Source organism: Furipterus horrens, unplaced genomic scaffold (genome assembly GCF_987537825.1).
Source record: "Furipterus horrens unplaced genomic scaffold, mFurHor1.1.pri manual_scaffold_17, whole genome shotgun sequence".
Taxonomy (NCBI): Eukaryota; Metazoa; Chordata; class Mammalia; order Chiroptera; family Furipteridae; genus Furipterus; species Furipterus horrens.
Window position 1 is genome coordinate 105,149,258 of NW_028327187.1, and position 12,371 is coordinate 105,161,628.

At 38.9% G+C, this 12,371-nt stretch overlaps 1 pseudogene; it reads left to right on the forward strand.

Annotated features, from left to right (window-relative positions):
* The first annotated feature begins 3,925 nt into the window (after positions 1-3,925).
* Positions 3,926-4,378, forward strand: LOC149991749 (FUN14 domain-containing protein 1 pseudogene; annotated as a pseudogene).
* The last annotated feature ends 7,993 nt before the right edge of the window (positions 4,379-12,371 follow it).

Genomic DNA, 12,371 nt, shown 5'->3' on the forward strand with positions numbered 1-12,371 from the left:
TGTAGGATTTCATTTCATAGCCAAGAATGAACTAGATCCACATGTATCAGCATGGATTTCAAAACTGGATGAGAGGGCTCAGTGGGAAAAAAAGGCAAGGAGTGAAAAAAAAAGTGAATGATATCGCAAGAGTGCATTATTCTTGTAAAAACAAGCACACTTATTTTTATATAATTTTTTTTTAAGTTCTGGAAAGGTTTACTCCAAACTTATAATAGAGTGGAGACGTGGGGAGGAGAGGGACCTAGATCAGGTTCCTGTTGAAGAGGTCTTCAGCTTTAACTACAGGGAATGTGTTCATGTTTTATTCTTACAATTAAAAATTAATAGTAAAAATAACGCACGTTATGTTGGAAAGTAGATATACCTTAAAATGCTCCCTCACCTGGTGTATGGTAAACACCTGCCTTTTGTGACATCTCTTTAACAGGGCTATGGTCTGAGTGGTCTCAGAAACTTCCAGAAATACACCCCCGGTGATGCAACATCTAATAGGCTAACCAAGCAGGCACAGTAGAAAGTCTTTATGAGGTTTATTAAGCCAAATTCAAACAGGAAATTTCTGAAGCTTTTGATAGCCATCAAAATAGTGAGCCAGCATTGGCCCTTAAATTAGCCGTCTATTGCTGCCTAACAAATTACCCCAGAATGTAATGGCTCAAAACAACATTGATTCTCTCATGGTTTCTGTGGGTCAAGAACTGTCACAGTGCCGAAATCACGGTGCCGACCAGGACTGTGGTTCCATCTGAAGGCTCCATGGGGGAAGGGCCTGATTTCAAGCTTGCTGGGAGGTTTTGGGCAGGCCCAGGTCTCTCACAAGCTGCTGGACTGAGGATCTCAGTTCCAACGAGGGCCTCAGTTTGTCACTGGCTATTAGCTAGAGGCTGCCCTCAGTTCCCTGCCATGTGGACCTCTCCGTGCTGCGACTACAGCATGGCAGCTGGCTTCATCACAACCAGCAAGCAAGAGGCACCAGAGAGAGATAGTTTGTGACCAAGACAGACGTCATAGTCTTTTGTAGCCCAGTCTTGAAAGGGACATCCCATCACTTTTGTTATAGTCACTTTACTAGAAGCACGTGACTAGTGCCACACACACACTCATGGAGAGAGCATTGTCGGGGTCCAGTTCAGAAGCTGCTACTGCACAGTGCCTGTTAAAATGGGGCCAGTGGGAGCGGGGGAGGGAGTGCTCCTGGGATGGAGGAAATAGTTCCCAAGACTTCCGAGAAAGAATTCCTGGTGTTGTTAGAGTGAATACTAGTGAGTCCAGTAGATGGCAGCCTTCACTGTGAACTGGTGCTCATTCCCTTGAGAACAGCACCTTCTGACACAGCCTAGCGTGGGAATAGACTTCAGCAGCCAATCAAATGTTCTTGTGAATAGGCAATTCTCATATATGCCACATTAATTAATTTTCAAAGAAAAATATCAGAATTCTAAGTGATTTCTGTGATTTTTCTTTTTAAAATTTTGTTGCAGATTTTGACATGTATGGTGGCAAATTATAGCAATGTGAAGAGTTTTTGCATGTAAGCCAGGATCTGATTGATTTTTAGAGAGAGGGAAAGGGGAGGGGAAAGAGAGAGACAGACAGACAGACAGACAGACAGACACACAGAGAGAAGCATCAATTTTTTGTTCCACTTATTTATACATTCATTGGTTGATTCTTGTATGTGTCCTGACCAGGGCTCGAACCCACAACATTGCTGTATGGGGACAACATTCTAGCCAACAGAACTACCCAGCTAGGGCAAGAGAGCAGTCATTTTAAACTAAGAGCACCTCAAGTCAGCATCACAACTGACGAACTCATCATGTGACCATTTACGGCTAACAAAAATGGCCATACCAGCAATTAACTTTTAAACTTTTCCTCATATGGTTAAAATCTCTGGGTTGTTAGAAATATGATGGGTCATCTAGCAGTGTTTTTCAACCTATGGTATGTGACTTATTAGTGGATTGGAAGGGCCATTCCCATGGGGCTGAGCAATGTTCTGAGTGGTTAATTTGAAGGCTACATGTGAACTGTTTCTCTCTCTCTCTCTCTCTCTCTCTCTCTCCTTCATCCCTTGTTTTCCAGGGCCTTGTACTCTCTGCCTCAAACTGACCTAGGAAGCCAGCAATCCCCAACAGAGAGAGAGGCAGCCAAATATCCCCCACTCTACTCCAGCCCATAATCCTTCAAACAAACTCCAAAATCAGGGCCAGCGTCCCAGCCATAAACACAGGAAGTTTCATATACAAACACAAGCATGCAAAACTCACAGAATATCTGAGGAAATTCACTGCCGTGAACAACAGGTTCCAAGCTCAACCAACACAAAAAATACCCAAGTTGCCTCTGGTATTTATGAACGGATAGTTGTGTGTGTCCGTGTTTCCTTTCCACCCCACCTTGAAAAGTTTGAAACATCTCAAGGCTGAGGTAACAGGAGGAGGCTTTTTAAAAAAAATGTATTTAAGTCGTAACCAGTGTGGCTCAGTTGGGTGTCATCCTGCAAAGCAAAAGGTCGAGGGTTTGATTCCTGGTGAGGACGCATGCCTGGGTTGAGGGTTCAGTCCCCAGGTCGATGTTTATCTTCCTGTCTTTCTCCCTCCCTTCCCCTCTCTCCAAAAATAAATTAATTAAATCTTTTTTTTTAAATGTACTTAAAAACTGAGGAGACATGGATTCTTTCAGCATAATTAGGTTCAAAATGTACACCAACATGAAGTTATCCTCCACAGAAACATCAGATTTCTTTGTAACTATTTTTTCCATGAGTCACAACACCATGATGAACTGTTTCGCTATCCACTTCCACCTTGGGGACCTGAAGCTTCTCCTCCCTCATCCAAGAGGGGGACCGGATGGAGTGCAGTGAAACTGACAGCCCATGACAGGTAATAAAAAGATCAGAGAATATGGGGAAGGGGCAAAGTTGTTGGAAATGGTTCAGGGAGGTTGCCCTCCATTAGCAGAAAGACTGGACACAAGAGTATAAGAGGAGTTGAGTGGACAAGGACAACCTGCCAAGTTCTTCTTTAGACTACATATGGCTTAGATTATGAAGTAAGGAGCAAATGTTGTGTGATTGCTTGGCTGAGATTCGGGTATGCTACATCTTTTGCCTCGCCAATCACACAAATCTTTGCTTTCTCCTCATTAAAAGACAGGGAGGAAAAGGTCACGCACAGGGTGGTTACTGACCATCTTATCTCTTCCCCAATAAAGCAGGGGGCATAGGGTCTGGCCAACATTCTGGGGCACTATAAGCCATCTTTGGGTTTTAAAGTATGAAATTCAGCTGGATTTTGGAGTAAAACTTCTGTGTTAAACCTGAACAAGGAAACATTTTCACCACGAATGTCAGACTATTGGAACAATGATGTTAAAGAGCAAGAGTTGCCCAGACCCAAGCCATAACAGATCTGCCATTCACCCAGAGAGCCCAAAAGGGGGATCTTGGGAGGACTGAGGTCAGGGTGGCAAATTTAGGGGAGAACATGCTGACAGAACTATTTATATTGGAGAGAAAACCAAATATATGCAGCGTTATGTAAGTCTACCAAATTGAGAAAGTCTGGAGTTGTAAATCAGATGTCATTTAAAACATAACCTCCACAGATATTCAGCTTCTTAAGATATTAAAGTTGTTCCTGAATGAGGACAGAGGTCTGATTACCAACATGCCCACATTCAACTCAAGGCCCTAGGCCCCACCAGAGCCATGAGCCCACTGGGACTTGGCTTGGAAATCACTAACGTGGAATACTGTACTTCCTACCAGAAACACGATCAAGTAGTGAAAGCACCTCTTAAGGTACCAGCTGAAAAGAGTGTAATTTGTGATTAGTGATGCCAATGAAATGGGACAAGAGCGGAAACTCTAAGGATGGAGCATCAACCTTCAATACAGGCCACTGGCAGTATCATGGCGACTAGGAACACCCCTCCCCAAGAATGTGAAAGTGATGATGAGTCTTACAAAGAGCTGAATTTAACTGAGTATGCAAGCAGGCCCCACTGGTGGGATCGTGCTGGGGGCCACGGTTCGGGACCTGTGGTAGAAAAATAGTCAGTAAGCACCCAGATTGTAATGAGTGGGGTGACTGGCCAGTATGCAGGACTTCGATTCCAGAAAGTTGGAAAACTTGCAGCAACCACACTAGGTAGGAGCTTTCTTCTCTTTCAGATTGCTAGTCACAGTGGCTCTGTACAGGTCGACTGGAAGAAAGTTGAAAAAGGTATAAACAAAGCAAAAAGACAGATTATGAAATGAGCAAATAAGGCAGCACCTAAAATCAACAACATAATTGAAGAGGCAGTAGAATTTGTCAAACAGAACACTGTACTATCTGGACGGTTTGGGGGAGGCTCTCTGTAGGCCTTGTATCTTAAGGATATGAATGTCCTACCACAGTGGAGTCACCTGTGAGAAAAGATGTGGTTGTGACAAGGTGGCCTCTCAACATTACATGCCACCAGACTCTCCAAGGTGACAAGAAACAGCTAGCGGGACGATATCAAACTCATAACTCAGCGTTTGCCATCTGAAGTTTGACAAACTAGTATCTGCTATAAAACAACCTATGTGGTATGCGTACAATAGTATTCCTGAGCAAAACATGGCTCTCACTTATTTAAAGCAGATGTTCTTCACTCCGCTTTATAGGATAGTGCCAATAATTAAACATTTGTATTATAGCTTCAACATCAGGGCTGACTTTTTTTTAAAGATATGTTTGCAAAAAACTGAAGAACTGCAGTGCCCTTTTGTGGGAGGATTCAGAAGTAAAGTTACTAAAGATATTAAACAGATTTAATACCAGTTAAAATTTTTTTTTCCTGCAATTCTTACTCTGCTTATATATTAACCATAGTAAACAGTTTCAAGGAAGGCTCTTCTAAGGAAATATTACATGTTTAAAGCCTTTTTTTCTTTTTCTGATGTCTGTGTGTGTGTGTGTGTATAAAATAGAATGGAGCATCAATTAAATGACTCCCATGTTAGGGTTGCTCCCAGACCCTAAGTCACCAAATTGTTTGTTTGTTTGATTTTGAGAGCTGCCTCATAGCCCTCGAGAGAACAGCAGAATGGACAATGGCTGCAATTCATATGCCCAATTTATGATCACCCATTGGTGAGAAGGGGAAAAGCCACTACCTGCTTCTTCAGACTGGAACAACTCTGACAGCAGGCATCTCCTGGGGAGGGAGACAGCCCTGCTAGAGGGCCCGAAGCACCAATCTTCCCTCGCTATGTTCATTTTCTAAGGGAGATACATGCTTCTTCATGTTGCACCTCTTGGGTTATCCTTTGTTGTGGAGAATCCACAGGTAATATACAGGAGATTTTAAAAAAAAATCTAAAGAACATAGAGATCCCACACTAGAAAAAGAAGAGCAAACAGGAGGAATGAAGAAGCTCTATAGACTAAATAGTAGAGGGGACTGGAAAGTGTTGGAAAGTGACAATGGGAGAGCTTTTCAGAGATCTGTCACCAGCAGTGTAAAGTGTACTGGGGAAGCAGCAGTGGGGAGAAGGAATAGTTAAGATTGCTAGATAGGCATTAAAAATGCATTTCCTCCTTGGTTTTTCTCAAGAGACCAAGGAGAGCTGTAAATTACTCATCGTGGATGTTGGCTGCTGACCTAGATTTCTTTGGATGAATGCCTTGCAGTAACTGGATCACATAAGGCCCTGACTTAAATTAAAATTATTAAGAGTATATATAGCACAGAGAAAGTGACTTAAAATTAATTATTAATATCTGGCGAAAGATTCGAGAGGCTCTCACATTTATAAAACAAGAATTGGCTGTTAAGAAACAAACTAATTAAAGACCGGAAAATAAAAAATTGAGCATCAAAAGCTCTAACTGTAGAACAAGTTTTTCTGAGTGATTTTCTTAGAATAGCGTGTAAAAGGGGAAACAAAAGAGCTAAGAATGCGGAAGTTAAGAGAACAGAGACACATCCATAAGTATCAGCATTGGTCTAATGAAAGTTGCAGAGTAGCTAAAGAGAACAGACGGAGGAAAATAATAAAAGAAATGAGATGAAAACTCCCCAGAGGTTAAAAAAGAAAAGACACAGTTTTCATACTTAAAAATTCAATCAAATGCTAATCAGGATATATTTAAATTTTTTATTTTATTGTCGTTCACTTACAGTTGTCACAGTTTTCCCCTGTTGCTCTCCCGTGCCCCGCCCACTCCCCAAGCCCACTCCACAGTCAGTCCCCGCCCTGTTGTCATGTCCCTGGGTCCTTCATACTTGTTCCTTCATTAGACCCTTCCCCTCCCCTCTCCCCTCTGGTCACTGTCAGTCTGTTCCTTGTTTCCACGCCTCTGGTTCTATTTTGCTTGTCTGTTTGTTTTGTTCATTAGGTTCCACTTACAGGTGAGATCATATGGTATTTGTCTTTTGCTGCCTGGCTTATTTCACTTAGCATAATACTCTCCATTTCCATCTAAATTTTTTTTATCTGAACCTATTGTGGTGAAAATATCGGAACATCAAAAAATAAAGAAAAAACTCCTTAACATTTCCAAGGAGGAAAAACATTGTGTTCAAAACAACTAGAATAACATTATTCGCAGAGGTCTTATCACTGCCTCTAAATGCTATAAGAAAGGAAAGAATATAGTTTCAAGTAGCAAGAGTGAGAACAGAGTAAAGACATATTCAGACATGCAAAGGCTCAAAGTTTACCTTCCCAAACCCTTTTCAGGAATTTAGAGAATGTGTTCCAGCAGGTGACTGTGTAAGCCTAGAAAGAGAAAGACCTAATATTAAAGGAACAGTAACTATAACCAGGAAACTAATAAGTAGAAATAATTTACAGATAGCAGCTGCACAAATAGACCTGGATGGCTACCAAGCCTATGGAAACAGGGGAAGGAGGCCCACTGAGAAAAAATTTTGAGAATAAAATCCAACCACCAAGTGCTGAATGAATCCAAATCGCTCAAAAATGACACAGCAATTGTGAAATGCCTGGTGATCAACACTGTATCTATATAAATTCAGAGCTAACACTAAACAACTGAAAATTGTGACTAGAGAATAGAATGCAAATTTCAAACACTTTGATGAAGTAAATAATTATAACAAAAAAGGAAAGCTAGATTTTCTATTTCTGGCAACACTGGACTAACTTGTTGCATGCCAACTCCCAGCAAGTTCAACCAGAAAAACTAGGTAAGATATTTTTTTAAATCTGTTTGAAGGTATCAGAGCCAATTCAATGAGGACTTTGAGAGCCAGAAACAAGAGAGGGAGGGAGGGAGGGAGGGAGGGGGAGAGAGAGATGAGAAACATACAAAGATGAGACTAACATTCACTTCTGGCTGCTTTTCCCTTCAAGGCGTTTACTGATTCTAAAAAAGCAGCTGAAAGGCTGAGAAGCTTAGCAGAGCGATGACTCATAGACCAAGGAGCTGAGCAGCAGTTCCAACAGTCTCAAAGGGATGGGGGGGGGGATGATTAAAACTTTAGAGTCCACCAAGGAGAAGAGGCTCTGATAAACACTCTATATTTTCAACTGGAATCTCAGAAGACCCATATATTAGGAATAAGGATGAATCAGAAATGAATAAACCCTCAAAAAGAGTCCCAGCTTCAAATCGGTTTAATCCCTGATATTAAGAACTGCCCCTCAGCTGCCAGGCTGAAGCTAAAGTAAAACTATTCTACAAGAAAATCACACTTAACAGAGAACCAAATTATCTCTGTAATTTTTCATACACAGTGTCAAACAGTCCATCATAAATTATTAAGAAGACTGTGGCCAAGATGGAGTAAAAGGTTTGAATTTACCCTCCTATTGAAACAAACAAAAGATGAGGGGAAAAAAATCTGTGCAACACTGGGTTACAAGATACTGGACGTTAGGCAACAAACAACAGTGTTGGGAAAAGCTGGGAAACAAACAAGGTGAGCCCTAGGTTCACCCCAAATTACTGCCTTAGGTTTCGAGCTCACAGTGCAAGGAAGGGGAATCCAGGCTTGTATTGGCAACCTTCCCGGATTGAGGAGACAGCTGAAAATCTGGGAAGATCAAAATAGCTAGAATCTGCAGGAATGAGTTCCAGAGAGGCGAGAACTGCAAAGAGGGAGAGAACTCCAGCTATCTGCAGAGGGGCCCCTTGAGTATTCAGCAGCGTTCATCAGCACAAGCATGTTACGAAACGCCCAAGGCCAGAGAAAGAACCAAATGAAGAAATGAGAGGGAACAGCACTCAGAACTCACACAGGGCCAGGAATACTGCCTGTTCTCACTAAACAGACTGTACAACCTCAAAATTCACAGGGAATTTGGCAGAGTATTCAGGAGAGTCTTGGGTCAATTGTGGAGATAATTAACCCTAGACTAAACATTGTTCTGGTTCTGTCTAACAAATCTTAAAAGCAAGACCTGAAAGGATCAGATTGTTTTCCAAGTAATTTAACTGTGTCATGGAATAAAACTCGGGAATGTTTATAGGTGATGGAAGGAGACTTGACTTGGGGTGGTGAACATACACTGCAATATATAGATGATGTATTGTAGAATTGCATACCTGAAACCTGTATAATTTTATTAACCAATATCACCCCAATAAATTTTATTAAAAAGAATGCTTATAGAAATACAAAATTATCCATCACTTGACACGGTAAAATTTACAATGTCTGGTGTCTAATTAAAAATTACTAGGCATTCAAAGAACTAATGTAAATGACCCATGGACATGGATAACAGAGAGGGAATTGACTGTGGGAGAGGGGGGAGGTGGGCGGGGCAGGGGAGAGCAATGGAAAAATGGGACAACTATAATAGAAAAACAATTTAAAAGATATTACTAGGCATGTAAAGAATGAAGAATGTACAACCCCAAATGAGGGGGGAATCAGTCAATCAAACCAACCCCTAAGAACATTTTAAAAATAATGAGTATTTCATATACTCAAAAAGTTAAGACATGGAAAACATTTTTTAAAAGACCCAAATTGACCTTCAGGGGATGCAAATTGCTATGTCTGAGATGAAATTAAACTGAATAGGATTAACAGCAGATTAATAATAGCCAAAATTTTTCCAAATATGATGAAAACTATAAACTCACAGATTCAAGAAACTTCATGAATCCCAAGTACAAAAAAACATGAAAAATAAGATACCAAGGCACATAATAATCATATTACTCAAAGAGAAAATCTTAAAAGCAGTCAGACAACAACAACAAAAAAATATATATATATATTACACAACAGGGAAACAGCACATTTCTTCTTGGAACAATGCAAGCAAGAAGACAGTGAAGAAACATCTTCAGAGTATTACAAGAAATCAATCTAGAATTCTACACCAAGTGAAAATGTCTTTCAAAACTGAAGGGAAATAAAGACTTTTTCAAATTTACAAAAGCTGAAAAAAGTCATCACACAATGTGCAAAGGATAGTGTCTTCAGTAAATGATGTTGGGAAAATTGAATATCCATATGCGAAAGAATGAAATTGGACCTTTTTCTTATACCATACACAAAAATTAATTCCAAGTGGATTAAAGACTTAAATGTAAGACCTGAAACCATTAAACTCCTAGAAGACAACATAGGGAAAAGCTCTTTGACACTGGTCTTGGCAATGACTTTTTGGATATGACACCAAAAGCACAGGCAAAAAAGAGCAAAAATAAACAAGTGAGACTACGTCAATCTAAAAAGCTTCCGTACAGCCAAAGTATACAATCAACAAAATGTTGCTACCTATGGGATAGGATAAAATATTTGCAAACTACATATCTGATAAGAGGTTAATAGCCAATGTATATATGGAACTCACACAACTCAATGGTGAAACAACAAATAACCCAATCTAAAAATGGGCAAAAAGCTGAGTAGACATTTTTTCCTAAAGAAAATGTACAAATGGCCAAAAGATTCATGAAAAGGTGCTCAGCATCACAAATCATCAAGGAAATTCAAATCAAAACCACAATGAACCTCACACTTGTTAGAATGGCTATTATCAAAAAGACAAAAGATAACAAGTGTTGGTGAAGGTGTGGAGAAAAGGTAATCCTTGTTGTACATTCTTGGTGGGAATATAAATTGGTGCAGCCATTATGGAAAAGAGTATGGAGTTTTCTCAAAACATAATTAAAAATAGAACTACCATATGACCCAGCAATCCCACTCCTAGATATATACGTAAAGGAAATGAAATCAGTATTGCAAAGAGATATATATCTGCACTCCCAGGTTCATGGAAGCATTTTTCACAATAGCCAAGATATAAAAACAATCTAAGTACCCATAATGGATAAACAGATAAAGCCAAAGTTATATATAAAAAGGAAGAGATTGTCAATTTAGATGAAAATAACTGCCAACCTAGAATTCTGTATCTAGCAAACACATTGTTCAAGAACAAATATGATATAAAGATCTTTTTAGACAACTGAGCAAATTTGCCACCAATAGATGTATAGTCAAGAAAACTCTAAAGAGTATTCTTCAGCCCTGGCCAGGTAGCTCAGCTATAACAAGGTTGTCCCAGTATAACAAGGTTGCATGTTTGATCTCCAGTCTGGGCACAACCAACGAATCAACCAACAAATACATAAATAAGTGGAAAACAAATCGATATCTCTCTCTCTCTCTCTCTCTCTCTCTCTCTCTCTCTCTCTCTCTCTCTCTTCCTCTCTCTCTCTCTCTTCCTCTGTCTTTCTCAAATCAATTAAAAAAAAAAGACAAATATTCTTCAGACAAAACAAAAATGATAACAGAGAAAAGATCAGAGATGCAGAAAGGAACAGAGCAACAAAAGCAGTATGTATGTGGGTTATAATGAACAGAATATATGCTAAAAATACCAATGTTTTAGAGGGTTTAAAACACACAGAGAATTAAAATATATGACAACAGTTGCACTTAAGTTGGAGGAACTAATGTGGTTAAGGTATTCTGTAGTCCTTACATTTTCTCAGAGAAATGTAAAAGTACCAATTAACATTGGACTTTGATAAGCTAAGGAACCAAGGTGTAATGTCTAGGGTAACAATTATTAAACTAGTATAGTAAAGGGAATTTCTTTTAATCTGCAGACTGACCAAAAGGGGGAAATGGAGTAACAAAAAACAATAAATACAAAATAAAGCAAGTAGATGAACTAGACATCTAAATTTACTCAACAATCTTGGCATCAGCAAAAGTGGGAAAACCAGATCTTCTGTGCCTAATAATGTGATGCAATATGAAGCATACCGTACTACCTATGAAGTCTTCTTGCCAAAAGAACTGAATATGAATCTAATCAAGGCCTGATATCTAATTATCCCTTTACAAGAAATATGAGCAATAGAGAAGAACAAGTTAAATGACATCACAAGGAAGCAACCAGACAAATACAATCTGTGAGACATTTCACACTACAAATAACCTGGTTTCTCTGAAAAATCAATTTCATTAAAAAAAAAAAAAACAGTGGGTGGGTAAGTGAAAAACTCTTATAGAACAGCGATTTTCAATTTGTGTGCCACAAGAATTGTTAAAACGTGTAATAAAGGACTATTCAGTCAGGGGCCCTGACCTCTTTTCCTTTAGGCTGTCAAATTAAAAAATGACAACAGCCAACACAACGATAGCTGTCCAGTGTGAATGAATCAGTATTATATCTATTTTTTTTTGTCAGATGGGCAAAAAATATATTTTTTGGTGTGCTGCAGAATTTTAGTAGTTTATATGTATGTGCCACGGGAATTTTTAAAAAGGTCGAAAATTGCTGGTATAAAAGAATCAATTATGGAAATTTAGATATTGATTGAATACTATATAATAATTATTGTAAATATTTCTACATCTGATAATGGCATGGTAGTTATATTTCATTTAGATGCCATCTGTTTGAGCACACTTGGGTATTTATCAGTGAAACTATATATCTAAGATTTTCTTTTAAAGCACTGCTGCATAAAATGGGAGGGGAGAGAGAGATGAAATGTTGATAATTATCAAATCTGGGTAAAGGGTAAACAGAGGTCCGTTATCCTATTCTGACTGTTTTTGTTTATGCTTGAAATTTATGATAATAAATGTAAAAAATATACAGCACGTTATATAAATATAAAACCTATCACTGAGTAAAACAATTACAGTGAAAAGACTAAGATTATACTACTGAATTTTAAAAAGTTGCCTGTATACTGCTTGCAAATGATTAATCTAAGGCATGATGATACCATAAGGTTAAAAAAAATAATTTTAAGGGAAATGTTATATTTGTAAACACATGGTAAGTCTTCAAAATATTAGTATATCAACATTACAAAGGACTAAGGAAACCAAGACACCCTTGAAGAACAAAATGGGTAGATTTGCCTTAAGAAATA